The 24,490-nt window shown below is 41.2% G+C and overlaps 1 protein-coding gene across 1 annotated transcript in view; it reads right to left on the bottom strand.

Annotated features, from left to right (window-relative positions):
• Positions 1-24,490, bottom strand: part of ESR1 (estrogen receptor 1) — a 192,547-nt gene that overhangs the window by 89,239 nt on the left and 78,818 nt on the right. The window lies entirely within an intron of this gene.

Raw genomic sequence — 24,490 nt, 5'->3', positions numbered from 1 at the left:
ATTGGCTAATAATTAAAAGCACACCGTTTTTTAATATCATGTGTTGCAAAGAGCTGCAGGAGACACTTTAAAGAGTCACTTGCAGCTCGCGAGCCTCAGTCTGAGTATCACTGCTATAGAAACACTAATTATTCTGCTTTTTGTTTGTTTCGTTAAGAAAGCCGTGCTGAATCAAAAATCAAAATCTGGTTTCTAGTATCTCCTGCAGACTGTTTATATATATATATATATATATATATATATATATATATATATATATATATATATATATAAATAAAAGCAGAAATATTTAAATCAGCTGTACAGACTGTATGTGATGAAATAATGGAGAAAACCCTATATGCACTTGTAGCATGATAACAAATTTGATTACTATCTCCCCTTTCACCTGAGTATCTCAAAGCAGCTAACAAACATACGTGAGTTAAGTTCCCAATGCTCCTGAGAAGTAGGAAACTGGGATATGTGAGATTAAGTGACTTGTCCAAGGTCACACAATATATACGTAGCAGAGCTGAAAATAGACCCTAGATCACCTGACACATTGCTGTGCCTTAACCATGAGTATCTTGTCTATTAAGTCACTGTTTGAAATACATTTAACGGAAACTTTTGGCCCACAAAAACTGTGCAGTTTTTTGAGCACATGAATGCCAGATGCATGCAGCAAGCTGGAGATTTGTGGATGCAGCCCTGACCTGTACATGCCCACTGGGCATTTTGCATATTCAGCTCACACATTTTTGCACATGTATTTTTAAAAATCTGGATTCTATGACAGAGGAAAAAGTTTTGTTCACATAAATGAAATATTGCTTTTTAATGTTGTTGTTTAATTCTGCAGATGCAATTGACTGGACTGGCACAGGAGTTCTGTGCTGCCAGAAGGAAAAAACATTCCAGCTCTACCTCAAATTCCCTACTTCCTTGTGTTGTTGCAGGCTATGAATTTAATGGTAGAGACAGCCAGAGGGTCTGGAAGAGGAGCCATCTTACATTATCTTTAAAAACCTGCTCCCTGAGTTAGAATACCACCTCAGAAACAAAATACTCAAGAATTAAGGCATTAATTTGTCAACATGGTGGCCCAAAATAATAACTTACAAGAACCATCCCTTCCTTCATGCCTTGTCTCTTTGTCTTCTAACCTCTAAACACTCTAGAGTAAAGCTACTTCTAAACAGCCTGCTACCTCTCAATTTCAGGGTCCTATAGTCGATACCCATTAGACTGAAATCCATACAGATGACAGATAGGTAAAAATCCAAAAATTTACAAGGCAAGGAATCCAATAGTCTTGGAAACCTGACACTTCTATCAAGCTAAGAAAGCAAATATCTGAGAGGGCAGGAGAGTTAGAGTCTGGTTACTAGGCAACTGGATTGTAGGTAGCAGCTTCTCTCCAAGGACCCGAGTACTGCTTTGTTTTTCCCCATCAGTGCTATTGCATATAGAATTTCTGCTGATTTGCCAAATAAACAGATTTTAAGATGGGAAAGAAGCTTCCATCTAGACATTTGCTGCATAGCTTTGGGCTTTAGCTCTCCTGAACCAGAAATATTTTCTCCCCATTTTGGATTTCTGGTATATAGACTTTCCTTTTTTCTTTTTTTTCTGGTCATTTTATTCCATCTTCAACAATACAATTGGTTTATTTTATGAGATTAGATCAAATATATGGTTTTCGGCTATCAATCATTTTATCCGTGCAACTTGTATGACAGTGTGGTGTTTTACTTCAATAACCTACTATATTATATACCACAATAACAAAACCTCATAGACTCCTCTCCCAATACATGTACAACCTTTCTCCTGTAAAGAATCCCACATTTAGAAGGAACTGGTATAATTAAGCAGTGGATTTAATTTAAAGACTGGATTAAACAATAATATGACTAAAAATATAAACACCTGATGAAAAGAAAGAAGATTTCAGAACTACACAAAACCAAGCAGAAACAAGTGAAAAGGATAATATGAGAAACAAGACATAATGATCAAATTGTAGAGAAAAATGTTCAATAAAAGAATTCTATACAGACAGAAGTTAAGAGAAAATTGTAAAAATTGTTAAGAAGGAATTGGAGAGCAATCTAAGGAAACAACAGTTATTTTGCAGAAGTCTTTAAAGAGAAGGAAGAAGAAGCTGAGCTGCCAAAGACAGTGATCATACTTTTTGGCCTACTATTACATAACACCCACGTATAGTGTAGGCAAGCGAAACATAAGCATTAATGAAATAATGATGAATTATACTTGGTAGAAATAGGAAATAATGAAAAATTGAATTGCTACTATACTTCTGAAATTGCCAAACTATCCAAAACCTTAAAATACAATCATTTTTTAGATAACAGTGGTTTCTCCACCAGTAAGTCCATGCCATTTTGAAATGTAAGGATATGGGTGTGGAAGTGGGGAGGTGTCCAGCTGCCTGCTCTTCCTCTTGAGAGCATTACAATGGATGAAATCGTTCAACATTACACAGGGCAGACCTCAGCCTTCCAGTCCTCTTTGGACTTATAAAGAAGAGGCCAGTTCAAATAGATAGGTACTTTCTAAATGTTCTAGTAATAATCAACCTCTTCTAGTGAAAACTTGCACATTATTTGCAGATAAATAGAGTGATTAAGTACACAACTGTCCAATGTACCAAAGGTACCTATTAAGCTGTTATCTTAATCATTCTAATTTGTATGAGTGAATATTAGCATGAACTGGGTGAAACATAACAGAATAAATTTAAGAATAAACTGTATGCAATATATACGATTATAATTATATCACCATTTGTGATTTTCTCTAGTCCTTTGCAATGAAATATGGAAATGACAGGGTCTGTTAATGGATTGCTGTGTTCTACATTTGAGAGATGAAGTGGGAATAGAAACTGGTAGTGTAGTGGATGAGTGGCACTGCCTGCACAGGTTGTAGGTATAATCCAGCCCACTTGCACACTGAAAAAAAAAGTTATAACTGTTTAATTAAAAATCAGATGCTCCTTCCCAAAAATGTACTTGGTTCAATTTATTTTTCTTACAGACCATGACTGGATACTACAATTCTCATCAGAATGCAGATAATATTTTGGGGATGGGGGTTGGGTTGTTTAAGATACTCTATAGTCTACATTTATTTGCAGATGTAACTTTACTTCATTTCCAGAATTTAGACTCCATGCAACTTGGAAGCTTCTTTACCCTTGCTGGTGCCAAAAAATACATATAGTAAAATTAGTGACACTTCTTCTAATTGAGTTGGAAACTGATTTGATTAACAATTTGAAAGCATAAATATAATAGAGAATAATGAAAAATGATTTAATTTAGCAGCAATGGAAACACTAGTATGGACGGGGCACCGACAGAAAAAAGGAATGTATGTGACGTGCTCACAGAATGGCATCAGCAGGACATGGATCAATACTCTCTGACATGTCCTATCACACAAAGAACTGGAAAGAAGAAGGATTTGCCCAACTGCTTTGTGTCTACACTAAAACCTCTACTATTGCTACCACTGGTGGAGCTGCACTAGTGGTAGTACAAGGGTGAGACATTTCCCAGGAAAAGTAGCATAGACAAGCCAATAGTGGCATGGTTGGCACTAAACATGGTATGGTCTGAACACAGCATGGTCAATACTTAGAATACATGGCAGCTAGTTATGTTTCACTCTTGCCAGAGGCCTGTACTGACACATCTAACCACTTCAGTGCCTTTATTTTGCTTTATACACAGGACCCCCGCCCCAATCATGCACTTCTTTAAATCAATAGTTTTAACAAAGTGAAGTGAAATTAGGCTCTAAGGGTGCCCCAAACATATATGGTTGCTGGGGCTGCTATCTGGCCTAGATAAGAGCAGAAGGCTGGGTTGTATTGTTTTTTCAAACCAATTTTCATTATTTTAAAAACTATGTTTATAGAAGATGGAGATTTGCCGAAGCCACTTATGATTATGTTCTAGGTCCAAATGTCCTATTGTGTTTCAGCATGATGGTCCTCCCAAAGAGATTTAGAGGCCTGGCAGACTGAGATGCTTTCTTTTTCCATTTTGTTCTCTCTCTATAAATTACTGTGATCATTGGGAAGCTGACTGTGAAAATATTCCAAATTCAAGATTTATAGATATTAATGTACTACTTTTGGAATCAGTTCAGACCATCTGAACACTCATTTATTATAGAATGCTTTTAAGAATGCCATTAAATAGAAACTTGAATGGTGCTGGAGTCCCAGCTGGGTAAACAGTTACTTTAAAAGAGAATTGATGTCAGGAATTAGCTGAAAAAAATTTAGAATTAAGGTCTGTCTTCAAACAAATGTATATTCAACTGCACAGTTAAGGTGGTAGCCCATAAACACTTGCCCAAATCCATAGAATTAGACTGGGACTTGGACTACGCACCTTATGTAAGGGAGGAAGAGGGAGTGTGTAGACCATCCAGGTCGATCTGAGTTCCTAGACCTTACGTTCAGGTGTGTAGGAGTACATGGATGCTGCTTATTTCCCATCCAGACAAAGTGGATATAGAATGAGCAGAGCCTGGTCTTCACACCCCACATCACTGGCAAACAAAGCTGAGTTGGCACAGAGGTGGTGGTCATTTGCTGCTGTTATAGACCAGCAGCAAAATTATAACACCCCCACCCAAAGCAAGAATGAAACACAAAGGAATTGTGAATCACTGGTGTTTCCCATAGTCATAATGCCTCAGGGACATGCTTATGGGGATATAGGTTACACACCACCACCTGGCTCTTCTGAATCCTTCCCACATCAATCATCAGATGTTACTTATGGTATGAACAAGGCTTCACTATCCCTGTTTACCCTGGGCCCTCTTTGCATGTCCAGTGTTGTTAAGACCCATATGTTTTCCCTCTCTGAGGATATGTAGATCTATCTGAGCTAGCTTTGATCTAGTTAGATCAAATGGCAGTGGAGCTGCAGCAGCATGGGCAGCATCACCTGGGTACACACAGATACATGAGTGGTCACTGCCTATGCTGCTGCAGCTTCACCACTACTGCAATGCATCCAAGGGTGCTGAGGGAGTTGGCTAATGTGATTGCAGAGCCATTGGCCATTATCTCTGAAAACTCGTGGCGATCAGAGGAGGTCCCGGATGATTGGAAAAAGGCAAATATAGTGCCCATCTTTTAAAAAAGGGAAGAAAGAGAATCTGAGGAATTAGAGACTGGTCAGCCACACCTCAGTCCCCAGAAAAAATCATGGAGCAGGTCCTCAAGGAATCCATTTTGAAGCACTTGGAGGAGAGGAAGGTGATCAGGAACAGTCAACATGGATTCACCAAGGGCAAGTCATGCCTGACCAACCCAATTGCCTTCTATGATGAGATAACTAGCTCTATGGATATGGGGAAAGCAGCGGACATGATATACCTTGACTTTAGCAAAGCTTTTGATATGGTCGCCCACAGTATTCTTGCCAGAAAGTTAAAGAAGTATGGGCTGGATGAATGGACTATAAGGTGGATAGAATGCTGGCTAGATAATAGGGCTCAACGGGTAGTGACGAACGGCTCGATGTCTAGTTGGCAGCCGGTCTCAAGCAGAGTGCCTCAGGGATTGGTCCTAGGCCAGTTTTGTTCAACATTTTCATTAATGATCTGGATGATGGGATGGATTGTACCCTCAGCAAGTTTGCAGATGACACTAAGCTGGGGGGGAGAGGTAGATATGCGGGAGGGTAAAGATAGGGTCCAGAGTGACCTAGACAAATTTGAGGATTGGGCCAAAAGAAATCTGATGAGGTTCAAGAAGGCTAATGGCATATTGGGCTGCATTAGTAGAAGCATTGCCAGCAGATTGAGGGAAGTGATTATTCCCCTGTATTTGGCACTGGTGAGGCCACATCTGGAGTACTGCGTCCAGTTTTGAACCCCCCACTACAGAAAGTATCGGACAAATTGGAGAGTCCAGCGGAGGGCAACGAAAATGATTAGCAGGCTGGGGCACATGACTTATGAGAACAGGCTGAGGGAACTTGGCTTATTTAATCTGCAGAAGAGAAGAGTGAGGGGGGATTTGATAACAGCCTTCAACTACTTGAAGGGGGGTTCCAAAGAGGTTGGTGCGAGGCTGTTCTCAGTGGTGGCAGATGACAGAATAAGGAGCAATGGTCTCAAGTTGCAGTGGGGGAGGTCTAGATTGGATATTAGGAAAAACTATTTCACTAGGAGGGTGGTGAAGCACTGGAATGGGCTACCTAGGGAGGTGGTGGAATCTCCATCCTCAGAGGTTTTTAAGGCCCGGCTTGACAAAGCCCTGGCTGGGATGGTTTAGTTGGAGTTGGTTCTGCTTTGAGCAGGAGGTTGGATTAGAAGACCTCCTGAGGTCTCTTCCAACCCTAATGATTCTATACTGTTACTCAAACTAGCTTTGACCTAACTAAAATCAAAGGTAGCGTAGTCTGCATCGAAGTCTGCATGTGCTTCAATCGCACTTCTGGACTGCAGACTAGGCACGCTCGGCGTTGTCTTTAACATAGGATTCTTTCAGTTGGCCCCTTTTGCATATTCTTGCGGCTGCCCAATGGCACACTTGCCATGGCAAACACTCTGGCTTAATTCTTAACAAATGTCCGCTCATCTGGATATCTTTAGTGATAAGGAGTTGTTAAATCTGACCAATCTTGGCATTTGTTATTAATTTGGTCCATTTTATACCCAGTGATTTTCTAAGATATTTGCTTTCAGAATTATTTAGATATCTGTCTGCACCCTTTTGATGGATTTACACTTGCTCATGGCTATGGCTAAAGTCATATTCTAGTCTTTAGGCAGTAATAACTACCTTCAGTAATACTGAGATACAGCAAGTATTCAGAAGTACAAGGGGAAACTGCTAATCATGGGAAACTTTGGTAAAATCAGCACTTTTTAAGTGCTCCACTTCTGTAGTTTGGGCATGCAGTTACTGGAACTGTAAATGCTAATTACTTATTTGTTCAATCAACTGGCCAACTATGCGTCTGATGGACCATCCTCCAGTACAAATACTTGGTTTTCATGTGCAAGTACAGTAACTGTATGTGCAAACTGAGTATGGAGTTGCTTGCAAACTCGGTATGCAGTTGCCTGACTTCATTTTTTAAAATCCGTGTCTTACTCTTAAGTCACTTTCCATCTTAGGAAAAGGAACTAGAGTTAAAATACAAGAATTTGCAATATCCAGTGCATCCATATTGATGTTCTTAAACTATTAGTATAATGTTCTGAATACACATTAAGATCATGAATTTGAGATTTGTTGAATGCCCTCACTCTATAGGAGGTGCTCAGAACACTGGACTGTCCTTATCTTGTTGTACCTACCATCAAGCAGGAACTGTAAATGCTTTGAAAGGTTGTTTAGCTTTCTTGTAGTTTCTGTAAGTACCTCCTTACTAGAGCAGGAATTGTAACGCCTCTTATAGCGGCAGCACATTGGAAAAAGGGCTTTTCCGTTATGACGCTTCAGAGCTGACCCAAAGTCTAGTCATTAAGAAAAAGAATAGCTACCTTTGGGAATAGCAGTGAATTAAAAAGGATACTGATGTTGTAAGGTTTCAGAGTAGCAGCCGTGTTAGTCTGTATCCGCAAAAAGAACAGGAGTACTTGTGGCACCTTAGAGACTAACAAATTTATTAGAGCATAAGCTTTCGTGGGCTACAACCCACTTCTTCGGATGCATATAGAGTGAAACATATATGGCTATGGCTAGTTTGCATATGCATATGCATATGCAAACTAGACACAATCAACTCAGGATTAAATAAGGACTGGGAATGGCTGAGCCATTACAAACATTGAATCTATCTCCCCTTGTAAGTATTTTCACACTTGCTTCTTATCAAACTGTCTGTACTGAGCTATCTTGATTATCACTTCAAACGTTTTTTTTCTCTTACTTAATTGGCCTCTCAGAGTTGGTAAGACAACTCCCACCTGTTCATGCTCTCTGTATGTGTGTATATATATCTCCTCAATATATGTTTCACTCTATATGCATCCGAAGAAGTGGGTTGTAGCCCACGAAAACTTATGCTCTAATAAATTTGTTAGTCTCTAAGGTGCCACAAGTACTCCTGTTCTTGATGTTGTAAGGTTCTTAGTATATTGGCCTTCATTCTGGATTCCACTCACAAATTCCAATATATGGAAATAATTTAGTTTAGAGCAAATCCAAACAGGAATTTACAAAGTGTTCATAATATTAAAAATATCCCTTGATTTTTCACTGTTGTAGTGCATGTCTCCCATACCTCTTTACTTATTGTCATCCTTCCCAATGTTAGTCATCTATATTGTAAACAACTTGGGCAGATGATTTTTATGTTTGGCACTGTGTAAGTAACAGCGATGGCTGAATAATGTATTCAATTGATTTTACTACCACAAATAACTTAGTCAATTAAGTTTTCTCATTATTCATCAAGCTCTAATAAATACAAATAAAATAGAAAGTAAATAACAAAGGTTGATTAAAACCCCAAATTTAGGTTTTTACAGACAAAAAACTATGTTTTTGATTTAAACATTCCCTTGAAGTGTTTGTATCCCAAGCACTGCAACACTGGACTAGTCCCTTGGCAATAGATCATGAGACCAACTGATTTTACACAAAAATCAGACTAACAAACCTGTTTGCATTGTCCAAGTACAGTGAAACAGAAGACTGGAGGGAAATAATTATAATACTCCCAAACCAATGTTTGCACTTTGCAAACATTTATTAATCAATTCTCACAACATACCTGTGAGGTAGGTAGATGGGATAATATTATCCCCAGTTTTTGGATGGAGAAATTGAGGCAAGGAGATTAGATGATTTCCAAGGTTACACAGTGAGCCAATGACTGAGCCAGGACTAAAATCCAGCCTCTTGACTCCAACTACGATTTTTTTTATTTTTTACCATTATTTCATTTGTAATAATCTAAGATGTTATTTGTAATGTAGGTAAGGAAAATGGCCTGAAGTGGGGAGGGAAGGGGTGTTTTTCAGATGTAATTTTTCACCTGATAGTTTCACCTTAAGTAAGGCTGGGTGACCTCAGTTGCTAGTTACTATTTTCAAAAGGTCTAGGGTAACATGTAATGGGAAATCTGCCATTTTCTAATACTTAAACATTCAGAAAAGAATGTGATTCATTCGTGTGATGGCAGATGGAGATGCTGAGTTACAGATTTATCCTCATCTTTCTGCTGCCCATTGCTTACTTTTAACCAACCATTTATGAAATGCATAACCTTGCAGGGGAAGAATGGTTTGCTCACTTATCAAGATAATTTGCTCCTATGTGTATATCTGTATCCTCAACACAGGTGTTGTTTTGCTGCAGTCCTCCCTGTTTCATTACTGAATATTGCACTGCACAACAGGTTGTTTAAAAAGAGATGGTAGCTAAATCCAGGCACTGTGGGCCAGAAAAGCACAGACGGATATACTTTGGCATTTGGATCATATGTCTGTGTCTCATTTGGTGGATTAAGTGGTTATGTAGAAGCTCAAGAAATATATCATACTTTCAAGTCCTGTTTGTTGAGAAATAGAACATCTCTAGGCTTGGTGTAGGATATATTTTGGTTGGCTATGAAATAGAGTACATTTCTGGCAATAACTTACCAGCATTCTGTGCAGGGGATGAACTACTGCAGTATAAAGACACAGAAAAACGTACGCATACAGTACATACAAATGGGTCCAGAAAGCAGCTTAACATATAGGCAATTACAGTTTAAAACTAATTGCTGAAGACAGCAGATGCAACATTTAATTGAACAAATTTGAAGACTTTGATAATCCTTTGTAAAGGGCTTCCCTTACCCACCAAATAAGTACTGTATGTAAGGTGGCCTGGAGGAGTCACCGAGGAAAATAGAGCTACTAAAGTTTTATTATGTTCCTATAAGGGTATGTGAATTTTAACAAAAACTATCAGTAAGTCAATATATTTGGCTACACAATTCCTGGAATGCTTTCAATGCTCCTTCCCCACCCCCTGACCCAAAGTTAATTCTGGTTTGGCTTTGCAACCCCTCTGTTGGCTTAGCAGAGTTCAAACTTCAGTCTCTGCAAAAATGGTCTTTGGCAGTAAGAAAACAGAGGGTTTGAACTGTGAAAGTAAAAAAGTTAAGTCTCTCCCCCCACAGTTTTATTAGCTGTAAATTAAACTGATTATTCAAATTTTCTCCCACAATTTATTTTGTTCCCAGCACCCTCCTCAGTACCTCAGCCCAGTTTACACACACACACACACACACACACACACACACATATATATATAAAAAAAGATTTTCCTTCTTAGGAAAAAAAAGTTCCCATAGTGATCTTTGATTCATATTCAGACTCTCTGATTTTCACAGCCACGCAACAGTGTAATGGACTTCACTATCCACAGACAAGAGTAGATAGAATTTGTTTCAAAGAGAAACAAAACTACAGAGTTACCAATAAATATTTCAGGAACACTTCTGATTATGCTGAATTCTGCACATGAGCCAAACACAAGGACACCTTTAGGTAGATAGCTCAAATGGAATGAAACAAAGATGTCAAATTAGATTTCTGAGTCCACCGGAAACTAAGTCTAGTAACACTATATGCTAGACACTTTTTTAAAAGTCTTGTGGAGCTTCTAACTGTTTAAACTTAGTTTGGTTTGGCCATTCTCTATCAAGCGAGTGAAGGATGCTAGAAAATTCTGTGTGCACGCATGCACCCTTACAGGGGGGGAAAACAAACGAATGAACTTAATAGAAAGTCGCAGCTCTTCTATATGCTTTTTGGACCATACTAGAGCACTTAGATAATGATATCCTTGCTACAGAATTTATGTAATGATTGTAAGAGACTTGCATAAAGGAAATCATTTTATATTAAATTCCATAGGGGTTTAAAAGGTTCTATGGAAATTATACTAAAGTTCTTAGAGCTGGTTCATTCTAGTTAAATTATGTAGAATACCTCTATAAGGGTGCCATTGGATAGGCCAACCTCAATATTGTCATTTGTCATTATAGCCCAAATAGCATTACTTCTCCCATAAGACTACAGTTGTAAGAGCAGCATCAGAAGACAGTCCAGATTTCTAATACAACAATATCATACCCAAAAGTGGCCCTTCTGGGATCGGTATTTCTGGAAATGGGGGGAAGTGAAAGTGCCCATTTCAAATAGCATTACAGGTAGAAAACTACATTCCAGATACATAGGCTGCTAACACTCCAGTTTTCCAAATCATTTCAGGGAAGTTATATATTAGGAGAGCCACTCATTGCTAATTACTGTTTCATGTATAGCTATGTAACTTGATTATGATTATTCAATTCTATAGTTGCTTCATAAAATCTTCTCAATACATGAATCCATCTACCGAAAGAAAGAGTAGTATTGTGGCTACATCACCAGCCTGGGTGATCAGCTGACTTAATCCTTGATCATTTTGTTCTTTCAAAGAAGCTCTTTTCAGCCATTGTGCATTATCTGTACTGGAGAATTAGAACACTGTTAGGAGCAAAAGCAACATCAGGGTGAGTCCTGGGAAAGGTAGAGTTTAGATAAATACTTTATTACATCACAAATTGAATATGAAGACATGACCATTGTGAGGTGGATGCAAGCACAAGCTCATCTATTATAACTTATGAACACTATATTTTGCATACAAGGTTGTATACAAAGGTTTTATTAACAAGAGAAATCATTGCTGAATGCCAATAGCCCTGCAAACTGACATTCATTCCAACCTTTAATTTCTGAGCAATCTGACCGAGAATTTAGCAAAGAATAGTCTCCCATTTCCCCTATAGCTGCCATTTCCCAGATGCCTCTCAAGCAGATTTTGTCAGGATCCCAGCTATGAGGTGCAAGTCAAGGCTGGGCCTGGGTTGGAGGGGGGCTCAATAACCAGATCTGAGTTCAGTCCAAAGGATAAAGGCCAGAAGCAGCCATCCGTGCTAGTGTCACTCTGTAGGATCAGGTCAGAGTCAAAGTTGATGAGCCACACTGGGTCGGAGCCAAGTAGGTCAGCTGACGTCAGGGTGAGATGTAAAGAGGCAAGGTACCTAGCCTTTCACAGTATCAGGAGCAGTGCTGGGGCCAGGAACCAGAAACAAGCCAAGTTATCAGGGACAGGCAACGGCATCTATTGTAGTAGCAAGCTGGGGATCTGCCTACTTGTGCAAACAGCCTCCAGGTGTATTCCCTAGGCCTTAAATAGCATACCTGGGACAAATCAGGGAATGCGATAGGCAGTGCCAGTCAGGGCCTCCATGGGCAGGACATCCAGCAGCTGCTCAGGAGCCAGAAGACCCTGAATCACATTTGTGGATCCTCACAGGTTTCATGCAAGGGCATGAAACGGAAACAACACCAGATGCACTGAGAGATGACTTCCTCTTGTCTGTGGACAAGGGGCTTACCATCCATGCTCATTCATCTGGCTCTCCCCGTTGCATTTGATACCAATCATCAAAATAGCCTATCCCACCTTGAAGAGGCTTCAGGGGAGAACAGAAATGTCAAGAATTAGCTCAGGTCCTCTCTCTCAGACCAAACGCAGATAATCATAAAAGGAAACTGCTCCACTGCCTGAAATGCCCTTATCCATGGAGTCACATGAGATTCAACCTCCTCCCCCATCTACTTAACATCTTATTTATAATATCAAGTCACTCAGGGGAAATTGCAAGATAAACACACATTTAAGTGACATCAACAGCCAGATGACATCCAGCTCTATGTCTACTTTACATCAAATGAAAACCATTTCCAAGCTATCGCAATGGTGACGGCACAAACAAGTGTCCAATACTTTATACTACCATATACTATGACGTATTTAGTTAAACCACATACCACAGAAAAGTCAGGTTCCCTTATGGCTACAAGTTCAATTTTACCAGCTTCAGTGGCAGACAGAAAATTGTGACTAATACATTTTAGAAACTTCCAAAACTGACATTAGCGTCCCTATAAATCAGGGTGTTTTGATTATACAGTCGAATATGACTGCAGTTCTTAATTTGTAATGAAAGAGGTGCCAGGACTCAAGCAATTTTTTTACTTTCATAACTGTCGTGGCAAGCCCAGAGATGCCAGGGCTATGAGTTGCCATGCCTAGAGAGGTACCGGGGCTCAGCCCTGGCATAAATTAAGCACTGCATGACTGGCAGTAGAAGAACTGAAGTCTGTATACAATTGGAAATCATGTAATCCCAGCTCTCCAATTCAATGCTAAAAAACAAAACAAAAAACTAATCACTCACAACTTTGTGCTTTATGAAACACTGGTCCGGAAGTTAATATAACATTTCTGACACAGCCTGGTAGTTCCTGTTTTTAGCTCATCCAAGCAATTTTAATTCTGGGGTGAGGTGAAAGAAAAAAATAAAAGTTGATGCAGTGTTTTCCTTAGCGATGGCTGTTTAAATATTGATTGGTTTGAAAAACTAGGATAAATCTCAGGGAGATTGATTAGTAGGCAGAATGCAACTGAAGCAGTAAAAAAGTTCACAATAAACACTTTTTCATAGTTCTTCTCTCAGCCACATGGTTGAAGAATTAAGAAATGTATTCTATAGTTATAACCTTTCATATGCATGCAGTGGGAGAGAGAACGAATACATGATGGTGTAGGATGGTATCAGGGCTGGCCCTAGAGCAAATTGTGCCCCAGGCAAAGAGCATCTTTGGTGCCACCCCTCCATTTGTTAAACTTTTGGATGCCTTATTTTGTATTGCATTTGTAGCCCATTTCACAACTTTGATGCCCAATTTGAACACATGATTTATTCCCGTCATATAAGATGATCAATTTGCATGCTAGGATCTGTAAATCTGTATTTATTCATGCCATATGTAAGCAAATTAAAAAAATCATTGCCTCTAAGCTTACAGAAACTTTTTAATTTTAAGAATAACTGAAATGTAGTAACATCAAGAAATTGTACCAACATTGGGTGGACCAGTATTAAATAGCGTTACAATAGGTGACAGCCTTAGAATCTTAACCCTAGTCCTTTAAATCAAAAGGTCGCTTACAATTACACAATAAAACAAAGTTCACAATATTGCAGCTGGGCTCTCACTTCACTGCGTTCTTATATCTCACTGACTGATGGTGACGTCCTGCCCCTTATGTACCCATGAGGACATGGATGACAACATTGTAGGAGGTTCAAGGAAAATGTAGTTCTCAGAAAGTCTGGAAGGTTCCACGAGATTCTACAAAGGTCCAGAACATTCTAGGAGATTAATGAAAAATTAATCCACATACGGAATACCTGATACATTTTACTTCAAACACTCTATTTTCCCTTTTGTTGCTAACAACAAAAATAGCATCCTGAGCCTGGCGCCCTCCCAAGCCTGGCAATGGGTTGTCTGCCACTAAATCTGGCCCTGGATGAATTTGGGATGATCTGCTTTACTCACTAATGACAAAGCAAGGAGAGTCAAACGCAGGGAAACTAAGGAATTCTAAAGCTCTACAGGGAAAAGAAGCCAGTTATCTGTAGAATTCCAAAACTCCATAGGACAGTGCAAGCTACAGATAAACAGAGAACCTACAGTCCCATAAAGTTCTCATTGTATGGAGAAGTTGGGGAGGGAGTTGGTGATCCCACAGAGATCCAAAAATTTGCCCTGACCCTGTTTTTAAAGGAAATTAGCAGATAAATACCTATAATGTTACCTATAAGTTAAGGTTGCCTCATTAACATACCTATTGCCAAGTAATGTCAGACATAAATAGATAAGTAAAGGTAAATAAATATCCAAATATCCTTAGTTCATACAATCTTAAAAAATTGTACATGTGTAAACCATGAAAAACTGCACAACGAACATTCTTACATCCCTAGTAACAGCCTAGCAGTCATTGCATATGACCAAGTGGCATTTTCAAATAATAAACAAGCACATGTGCAGCTAAGAATCAAGGTTCAATACGATCTACCCTTTGCTCTGTTTGGGGAACAGATTAAACTTTGGGATGATACTACAATAATCATCTGACATACGGCTGGGAATCGAAGTTCTGGGTTCGACTTATCGCGTCTTGTCTGGACGCAATAAGTCGAACCAGGAAGTGATCGCCGTCGACTGCGGTACTCCAGCTAGACGAGAGGAGTACCGCGGCGTCGACGGGGGAACCGCGGCGTCGACGGGGGAGCCTGCCTGCCGCGTGTGGACCGAGGTAAGTTCGAACTAAGGTACTTCGAACTTCAGCTACGTTATTCACGTAGCTGAAGTTGCGTACCTTAGTTCGAATTGGGGGGTAAGTGTAGACCAAGCCAAAGAGTCAGATTTCAGCTCCAGCTTCCTTCCAAGTCGCTATTATAAACAACACTAAGAAAAAAATATTTTAAGAATACTTTGTCTGCATCCTTTTAATCAATTATTGCTTTAAAATAAGCAATTACTCATATTTGTATTAGTTTCCACCACCTGTACCAATTTGCATGAGAACAGAACAGTGTGTCTAGTAAATATTATAGAGAGTCACTTCAGACACAACACAAACAGTTTCATAGCTAAGTTGCTTTCTTCTTATTCACCAATTTCTATTTTTAATAAATTGCTGCACTAGAAGATAATTGCATGACAAACTAGAACGTCTGGAACTTTTCCAGTTGTTGCATTAAACATTTGCTTACCCCTGTTTCTGAAAATGCTTTTAATAACTCCCTGGCTTTTTTGTTTGGTCTTTTAACATCTTATGAACCTACACTATGAAAAAACAAAGTGCAGCTCCCCTCCACAAAAGATGAAAATCAAAGGGTTTGGAAGTTCCTCACAAGAAAAAAAAAGATAGGATACGAGTGGGTACTTGGTCCAACGGTAACTGAGAGGATACCAGAGAAGAGTGGCTTTTTGCATCCAGTCTTAGGAACTGGAGGTTTCCCTATTCCAGAACTGGATGTAAATTAATGTATATATAAGTTTTTATTACCATGAATTTGGGATGATCTGCTTTACTCACTAGTGACAAAGCAAGGAGTATCAGAAACCCACGGGAAACTAAGGAATTCTATTGCTCTACAGAGAAAAGAATCCAGTTATCTGAAGAACTCCAAAACTCCATAGGATGACTCCAAAACTCCAACTGGAATGTTAACTAAAATGATGACAATACTTTAATGTCAACACTAAGTATTGCAAAGCTGATCATTTTAACAGATGGAATGGGGATGGAGTGGAAGACAAGCTCAGAGTGTCAGAACTGGAAACTGCTGCAGGAAAGGAAAGAAAGGTAAGATTCTTACCTGATACTTTCCTTTCTGCTAGCAACATCTCCCACAATTCTGAAATGTATGGGTTATTCCCCTTCTGTCTGTAGTTTCCAGGCAGTTCAGAACTATAGCACAGCCCATGATAGCTATGCCTCCTTCTGTAGCCTGATGCCAGAAGATTCATTCCAAAGTTGTGTAAAAAATTTATAGAATACGATTAGTAACAATAACTTCATTACCAACCAGTAAACTATGTATAGTAGGCTATGGCCAACCAAACATATAAAAATTAAATATGGTCCCTTGGTTAGGAAGCCAACCACAGAAGGTAGCATTGTGAAAGACACTACTAGCAGAAAGGAAATCATCAGGTAAGAAATTTACCATTCTGCAGCTCAGCATCTCCCACAATTCTAATATGTATTGAAAGTAGCAAGCTGTGAACAGAAATTAGGAGTTATAAGAAAAGCAGAGTGAGATAGGGAAGACGTACGCCCAAGTTAATTGCCCCAAATGTCATTATTATTACTGGACCTCCAGTTGCAGTGTCTTCCTGCCAAAAGGTACTTCTGCAGAGAACAGAAAGTCAACCTTATAGTGTCAGATAAAGGTATTAATTGATGACATTGTTGTCCTGCAGATCTCTGCAATGGAAGCAAGCTCTTTCTGCCCACAAAGTCACAATAGCTCTTGTGGAGTGTGCCTTGATGCCATCTGGAACAGAAGCAAATGACACCTTGCATTGTAGATGCATACATAGCTTGATCCATTTTAGCTAGTGATAGCTTGGATACCCTTAGCCCATGCAATTCAGATGAAAGGAGACAAAGAGCCCAAATCTTTTTGTTGATTCAATGTGCTTGACAAAGAGCTTCAGCAATCTTCAAACATCTAAGGTGTGCCACAGCTTTTCTGTCAGGTACCGTGGTTTTGGACAGGATGAAGGAAGGACAATCTCCTGTGAGGCATGGAAAGAAATTCATTCTAGTCAAGAATAATTTTTGGGTTCTTAACACCACTTTGTCACCATGGATATAAAGTAGAGTTTCAGTACAGATAAATCTGCCAGTTTAAAAAAAAAAAACCCACTCTCCTAGTAGACACGATGGCAACCAGAAAATAGGTTTTGATGGATAGGTAGAATGGAGATATTGATGTCAGTAGCTCAGAAGGTTGTGTGGTTAGACCTTTCAATGCCAGTGGCAGATCCCACTTAGAAAAGAATGTTCTGACCACAGGTTTAACCAGACTAACTGCTCTGACAAATCTGGATATCTGTCAAGGAATCAGAGGATCCTGCGAATATAACGCTACTTATGCTGACATCTTGTACCCTATAGAGCTGGACTGAAGTCCCTAGTTTACATCTTCCTAAAGAAAGCCCATGGTAACTGGGAAACCAGGATCCTTGGGATTTTCATTGTGTTCGACACCACAAACTAAACCTTGTCAGGTGGAGAAGTAGGCCTTTAGTGCTGAAGCTCATCTAGAGGAAAGGAGAGTTCCAATCACTTTGGAAGGGAGCTGTGCTAGAACTAATGCTTCCCTCTCAATAGTCAGGTTGTCATTTGAAGGCAGTCTGGATCTGGAAGGAGGAATAGGCCTTGGTAATGGATGTCTGGTCTCACTGATAGATGCAACACCGGTACCATTTTCAGCTCTATCAGATCAGCGAATCATGGTCTCCTTAGTCAGTGCAGAGCTATCACTATCACCTTTGCTTCTTCTCACCTTATCTTCTGGATCTCCTTTCCTAGAAATAGAAAGGGTGGGAACAACTGTATCAGGCCTTGTGGCCATCTATGTGAAAAGGCATCTGTCCCCAGTAATTTGGGATCTGCTTCCTTGGTGAAGTACTGTGAAATCAGGGTGAAGACTTCCTGATTCAGGCACCATTCTGAATTGCTGACTGTGAATCTGCTGAGCCAGTTTGCTTTTTGGTTCAGCTCTCCTTTTATGTGTACTGCACTAATAGAAGGAAGTTTCCATTCCATTATCTCCACCACTTCTTCGGGTAGAGTTGCACTCCTTGATCCCCCTTGGTTGTTGATATATACCACAGTGATCGCATTGTCAGCTGAATCAGAACACAGTCACCCTCCAGGTAGTTCTGGAATTTCCATAGGGCAAGCTTGACAATTCTGATCTCCAGTAGGTTTATTCTCTGGTTCCTTTCCCTGGGAATCCAAGTACATTCAACTCTTCTGTGCCCCAGATGCACTTCCCATCCTGTCAGGTTGGCATCAGTTGTGTGTGCATGGATCTAAAAGGTACATGGGAAGATCCTTGCAGACATTTGTAGGACTGTCCACCACATTAGAGTTCAGCACCTTGTTCAGAATCAGTACCTGATCTTGCATGTGTTCCGGTGAATTGTTCCACAGTTTCATGAGAAAGGCATGGAGGCACCTGATATGGGGCTTTGCCCCAGAGCGAATCCTGTACATTAAACCAAGAGGTCCAATAGCTGTAAACACTGAGCTAGGGTCAGCCTTGCACATTTTACCAACATGGATATCAGGTTCCGTATCTTGTGGAATCTGTCCAGTGATGGGTAGACCTTTGCCACCACAGAAGCATCTATCTCCACTCCTAGGTGAATTACTTCTTGGTGTTTATTGTAAATCCATGTATTTGAAGCAGATCCAGCATCTGCTGCTTGGGCCAGAAATCTGATCTGGTCATCGAGGAAGGGATACAGGTGAGTGCTGCAAGACCTGAATTTCGCTATTACCACCAGCATCTTGGTAAAGAGCCTGGGTACTGGCAGCAGGCCATGCCATATGCAAATCTCAGCAGTCTGTGGTGGCATGGTCATATGGGAATGTGGAGAAATGTATCCGCTAGATCAGCGGTTTTCACACTGTGGGTTGGGTCCCCAAAGTGGGTAACAACCCTGTTTTAATGGGGTCGCCAGGGCTGGTGTTAGACTGGCCCAAGACCAAGCCCTAGCTGCACTGCCTGGGACTCAGACTTCTGCTTCAGCTGAGGGCAGTGGGGCTCAGGTTACAGGCCCCACACCCAGGGCTGAAGCCGTTGGGCTTCAGCTTTGGCCCCAGACCTGGAGCAGCAGGGCTTAGGTAGGCACATGCTTCAGTTCCCCTTCCTGGGTCATATAGTAATTTTTGTTCTCAAAATTGGTGGTGGTGGAGGGGGGAGTTTGAGAATCCCTGCGCTAGATCCACTGAAGCAAGAAACTCCTCTTGGTATAGGGATGCCACCATGAAAGCAAGGATCTCTATCTGGAGTCTCATTTTCTTTATCAGTTTGTTCAGCAGCTTGAGATCTAGGATGGCTCTGACCCACCCATACACTGCTGGACAATGAAGAAAATGGAATACAATCCTAAGAATCTTTCTTCTGGGGGAACCCTTTCTATTAGCCTATGTCCAAGAGATTCAAGATTTCATTTTATGGGGTCACTCGAGATGTGGGAAATGGATGAAGAGATGGGGTATGGCCTTTCGTTCAAGGGAGTATCTGCAACTCATTCTCTCTCTCATCCACTTGTCTGTGGTAAATCAAGACCATTCTACTAAGAAATGGGAAATTCTGCCTCATAGGTTCAAGTCTGGGCAGAGGCATATTTGTTTATCATCATAGTGGGCTCTTAGAAGCTGTGGATCCACCCCTGGATTTTCCAGTTGTTACCCTTTTCCAGGGTTTTCCCTTTATATACCTGTTTATTTCCTCTGGTACCTTTGTGAGGATGGACAAAAGGAGTGTTTTTGTCTGTTGATGGCCTTGTAGTTCCTCCTTGGAGCACTGAGAGTGGAGGGGAGGGACTGTTTCTGTTTGGCAGTACTCTCTGCCACTACTTGGTTTAGTTTTTCCATAAAAAAGGGGAGAGCCTGGGAATTTAGATGAGCACAGAATTTGGAGTGAGCATCAGACTTCTGGGGTGAAGCCAGATATGGCTTAAAATCTCACTGCATACATTTTTAGGCCTCTACCACAAAGGCTGATGTTACAGAAATTTTCTTAAGTGTAGACCATTAGTCAGGACAGTCTATCCTTCAGGGTCTTAAGGTCATCCAACCAGTTCTTGCAAAGCATATAGCTGCCAAGGCTGCTTTAAAAGTGGCTGTCAAGGCCTCAAAGTCCCTTTGAGGGTGGTTTCCACCTTTCTAATAGTTGAATGGAATCATCATATATTTAGCTAGAGATGCCCCTAAAGAATCAACCATTGGTAAAATAATGGCATTTTTCAGCTCTCACAACTCATATCTAAATGCATGCCTAGTTATGTGTTTACCCTTATCAGGTTTTTTCCCATTCCTCTCTGATCATAACCTGAAAAGATGTGTGCAGCAAGATTGCTGTCTCAGGTGAGACTTTGGACAGCAGGTACTGTATTTGCGTTTAGTCTTGCCTTTACCTCCTGTTCAGGCTGGTTCAGGATTTTGAATGCAATCTTTTTGCATACGCTTTTGAATATTTAAGGAGGGAAAAAATCCTTTTTGCATTTTTTCCATGTCCTCCTCAGTGCCTGAATCTGAGAGCTTCCCTTCCTCAGTAGATAGTCTTTATTTTCCTTTTTGCTCTTTTTGGATTTTTTTAGCCTTTTGGCCCACTTTGCAGGCATTGCTGCCCAGCTGTGGCTAACACATGGTCTTTTTGCTGTTTGTTTTATGCAGCATCTTGAGTCCTCCCTCTCAGGGTTGCACTTCCTGTCTGCAGGATGCAGTTTTATTGCCATAGGTTCCCTGACTTGAACTGGGAAGAAGGGAACTTGGGACCCATTTCAGGGCTGGGGGGGGGACACATACCTGTTAAGGGTTTCTCCCTCACCCCCTCCCCTGGCCTGTTCTGCCTTGGAACTTACCCCAGGCTGGCTGAAGTTCTCCTCATCCATGGAGTCTCTCCCCCATTCTGCTCAACACCTCCAGATCAGACTCTTGTGTGTGGGAATCGTGACTTCTTGGGGCAGGTGGGGACCCAACATGCCTGCCCGACAGCCCCTTGCCTTAGCAGTGCAAGGGTCAGCTGGCTGAGAACAGGCGGGGCACAATTTGCCCTCCTATGAGCCTGTAAAAGCTGCCTCACAAATAGAACACTGCTTGGATTTAAGCTTGTGTTTGCATGACAGCTTTACCACGCCTTGCGGGGGCAAAGAAGAGGAGTATGTCAGTGAGGTGTTGCAGTACTGGCTCTGGGTGGATGAGACCATGCCACGGTTCAATATTCAAACCAGGAGAGGGAGAAGAAAAGCTGTTTGCTACTGTCTGAAAAATTGGATAAAATAATATGCTGTCAAAAAAATCTGGAGCAAAGTGAACCACCACTTGACTGTTGCCACAGAGGCAACAGAAAGATCTGGCAGCAGGCTGAAGAAGGGGGAGTGGCTAGCACAGGTTGTGCTACAGCTTTGAATGGCCTCCTCAAACTGCAGACAGAAGGGGAACAGCCTATACGTATCAGAACTGTGGGAGAGACTGAGCTACAGGAGAACAGGAGAAAAACAAAGACAAGGAAGGAGGCATATTTTCCCACTGAGTGATAGTGATTGTGACAATAAATACTTAATAGTAATTAAAAGTTTAGTTACTACATACAGGCTAGATTACACCCTTGATCTTTGTGCATCTTCTCACTGACATCCATGGGGATTCTGCTGTGGATGGAAGGGGAAAAGGTATCCTAAATGTATGGCTACGTACCATAACTAAAAATGAATTTCACCTTCTCCGCCGAATGACTTTGAAAAGACTTTGAAAAGCTCTACTGAAGTGAGTGAAGCTATGCTGATTTACATCAGATGACACTATGGCCTTCATACGCAAGCAGAAAAGCCTTTACTAATTTATTTATTTAGCACATCTCAGGGCACTCATTACTTCAAGATTTTTGCACTGAATATAATAATTAAGATTTGCATAGCGTCATCTATAGTGGACTCTGCCATTTACTCTTCTTGGGTTCAGTAGCTCTCTTATTGTTACTATTAGTATTTGTATTACTGTAGCACCAAGAAGCATTACTCATGGATTAGGACCCATTATTGTGAGAAACCTTCTGCCAAAAAAGTGTCTCATGTAGCCAGTGGCGGATTAATAATTTTGCCGCCTTTAGGCCGGGAAATAATTGCCACCCTGGCCTCACCCCGACTCTGCCCTTTTCCCGCCCCCATTCCAACCCCCTCCCCAAAGTCCCCGCCCCAACTCCGCCCCCTCCCTTCCCCTATTGGATCCCTTCCCCAAATCCCCGCCCCCTACCCCGCCTCTTCCCCCAGCGCGCGGCGTTCCGCCTCCCTCCCTGCCCCGCGAAACAGCTGTTTCGCGGCGCAAGCGCTGGGAGGGGAGAGAAACAGGACGCGGTGGCGCGCTTGCAGAGGAGGCGGAGGTGAGCTGGAGCAGGAGGGTGGGGCGAGGAGGGGAGCTTCCGCCCCTGCAAATTTGCCACCCTAGGCCTAGGCCTTGTCAGCCGAGGCAATAATACGGCACTGCATGTAGCGTGTCCTGAAAACAAACTGACTCAGTCTCATCTTCTACAATTGGTCATTCTACAGGCAGTCTCCTTGACCAAAAATGCCTTATCTCCAGATCTCATGAGCTGAGCGTCCTGGGCACTGTTAGCTGAATTTGCCACAAGAGTGCCGGTGCTTCAGTGGTTTCTGTTGTAACAGGACTGAATCTATTTGGACCAAAGTCTTGCACTAACAGGAGAAAGAAAATGGGAGTCAATGGAGGTGCAACAGCACTGGCAGTGCAATGTGTTCTCGGGTGTTTTTTCCTGTTGAGGTGCACTCCACACAAGTTGGGCTGCAATGCTGCCATCTTTGGTCCCAGATACAGTGAGTTACAATAGTCCAATCTGCAGGTGACAAATGCATGATTCATAGAAACTCATTGGAGATGAAGAGGCTAGTTTACTGGCACATTCTGATGTAATGCTGGCAGACTAGGGTGCTAAGGCCTCATGCTAAGACCTCTAGGCCCCAACTGAACACTGACAAATACATAGCTGGAAACCAGTCAGTCTTACCCTTGTTTTGCTAAAATAGGTATTAGGTTTATGAACCAGTGTTCAGTGTCAAGACTTAATGAAATGCTTGCAAGCTGCTGCATGTATTAATCTCATTGAACATCTGTACGCCATGGTATATGGTTATAAGAAGTGTTTGCATTATAAACCTCTAACTGTGTAACTCACCAAACAGGAAAGAAGCATAAATTAATGTAAAGGCTGGCTTCCTATAGAAGGTATTGGGTCCTGCCCACAAGAAGGCCAACTGAAATCAAATGAGCCATTGTGAAACATCAAAGGACAGATACTTTGTTGATTACTTTCCCTTTGTTGATTACTTCTCCTCCCTGAAGAGGAGATCTGCATTTTGACTTATCCCATCAGCGTGAACTCTAGGGGAAGGGAGTAAAAATCCCTGACAAGAATAAACTGGATCTCTATGCTGCTTGGACTTGGGAAGAGCAAGATTTGCATTAGCAAACGATCCCCATTGCTTGACCTGGGTCAGCCCTAAAGGACTTATAGAGCTTTCTTATTGTAGAAGCTTCTACCACCTTTTGGAATCTAAGACTAGAACTCATTTGTCGGCGTATATTTAACCTTGCAAATAACTCATTTCTTTTTCTTAGTTAATAGGTCTTTAGTTAATTTATTATAGGATTGGTTACAAGCATTGGCTTTGGTGTAGGATCTAAGATGCAATAGACCTGGGGTAAGTGACTGGTCCTTTGGAACTCGGAGTAACCTCAATATTGTTGTGATTTTTGGTGTTAGGGACCATCTATCACAAAGACAGGCTTTCCTGGGTGGCAAGTATCCATGGGTACAGTCTGTGACTCCATGTTAAGGCTGTGAGAGTGCTTGAGGAGTTTGTACTTGATACTTTGTTGGTGAAATCTAAGTATAGAATTCACAACCAGTTTGGGATTTGTGCCCAGTTTGGGATTTGTGCCCTGTTTCTTAATAATCTGCCCTGGAGGTTGGTATTCATGCTCCTGAGCCCCTCCAGATAGTTTGACACCTGGAGGAAGGCATTCTCACTGTTGTAGTTACTTGGACAAACGGATTAGTGAGGAGTCCAGTAGGACCTCAAAGGCTTCATGCTATGTCACTGAATGGAAGGCAGAAGATGTCACTGGAAGGAGAGGTCAGAGTCTTGACTGGCTCCTTAAAACATTTTGTTCTTCCCACCAACATCACTATGGTGGAAGAGGTATTTGTCTGAGCAGCTTTGATTCTGGTACTGCACTGATTGCCTCAACCACACTGCCACATCT

The sequence above is a fragment of the Emys orbicularis genome, chromosome 3 (genome assembly GCF_028017835.1).
Source record: "Emys orbicularis isolate rEmyOrb1 chromosome 3, rEmyOrb1.hap1, whole genome shotgun sequence".
Lineage (NCBI taxonomy): Eukaryota > Metazoa > Chordata > Testudines > Emydidae > Emys > Emys orbicularis.
Note: the sequence above shows the minus strand (reverse complement) of the source record. Positions and strands in the feature narration are given on the sequence as shown.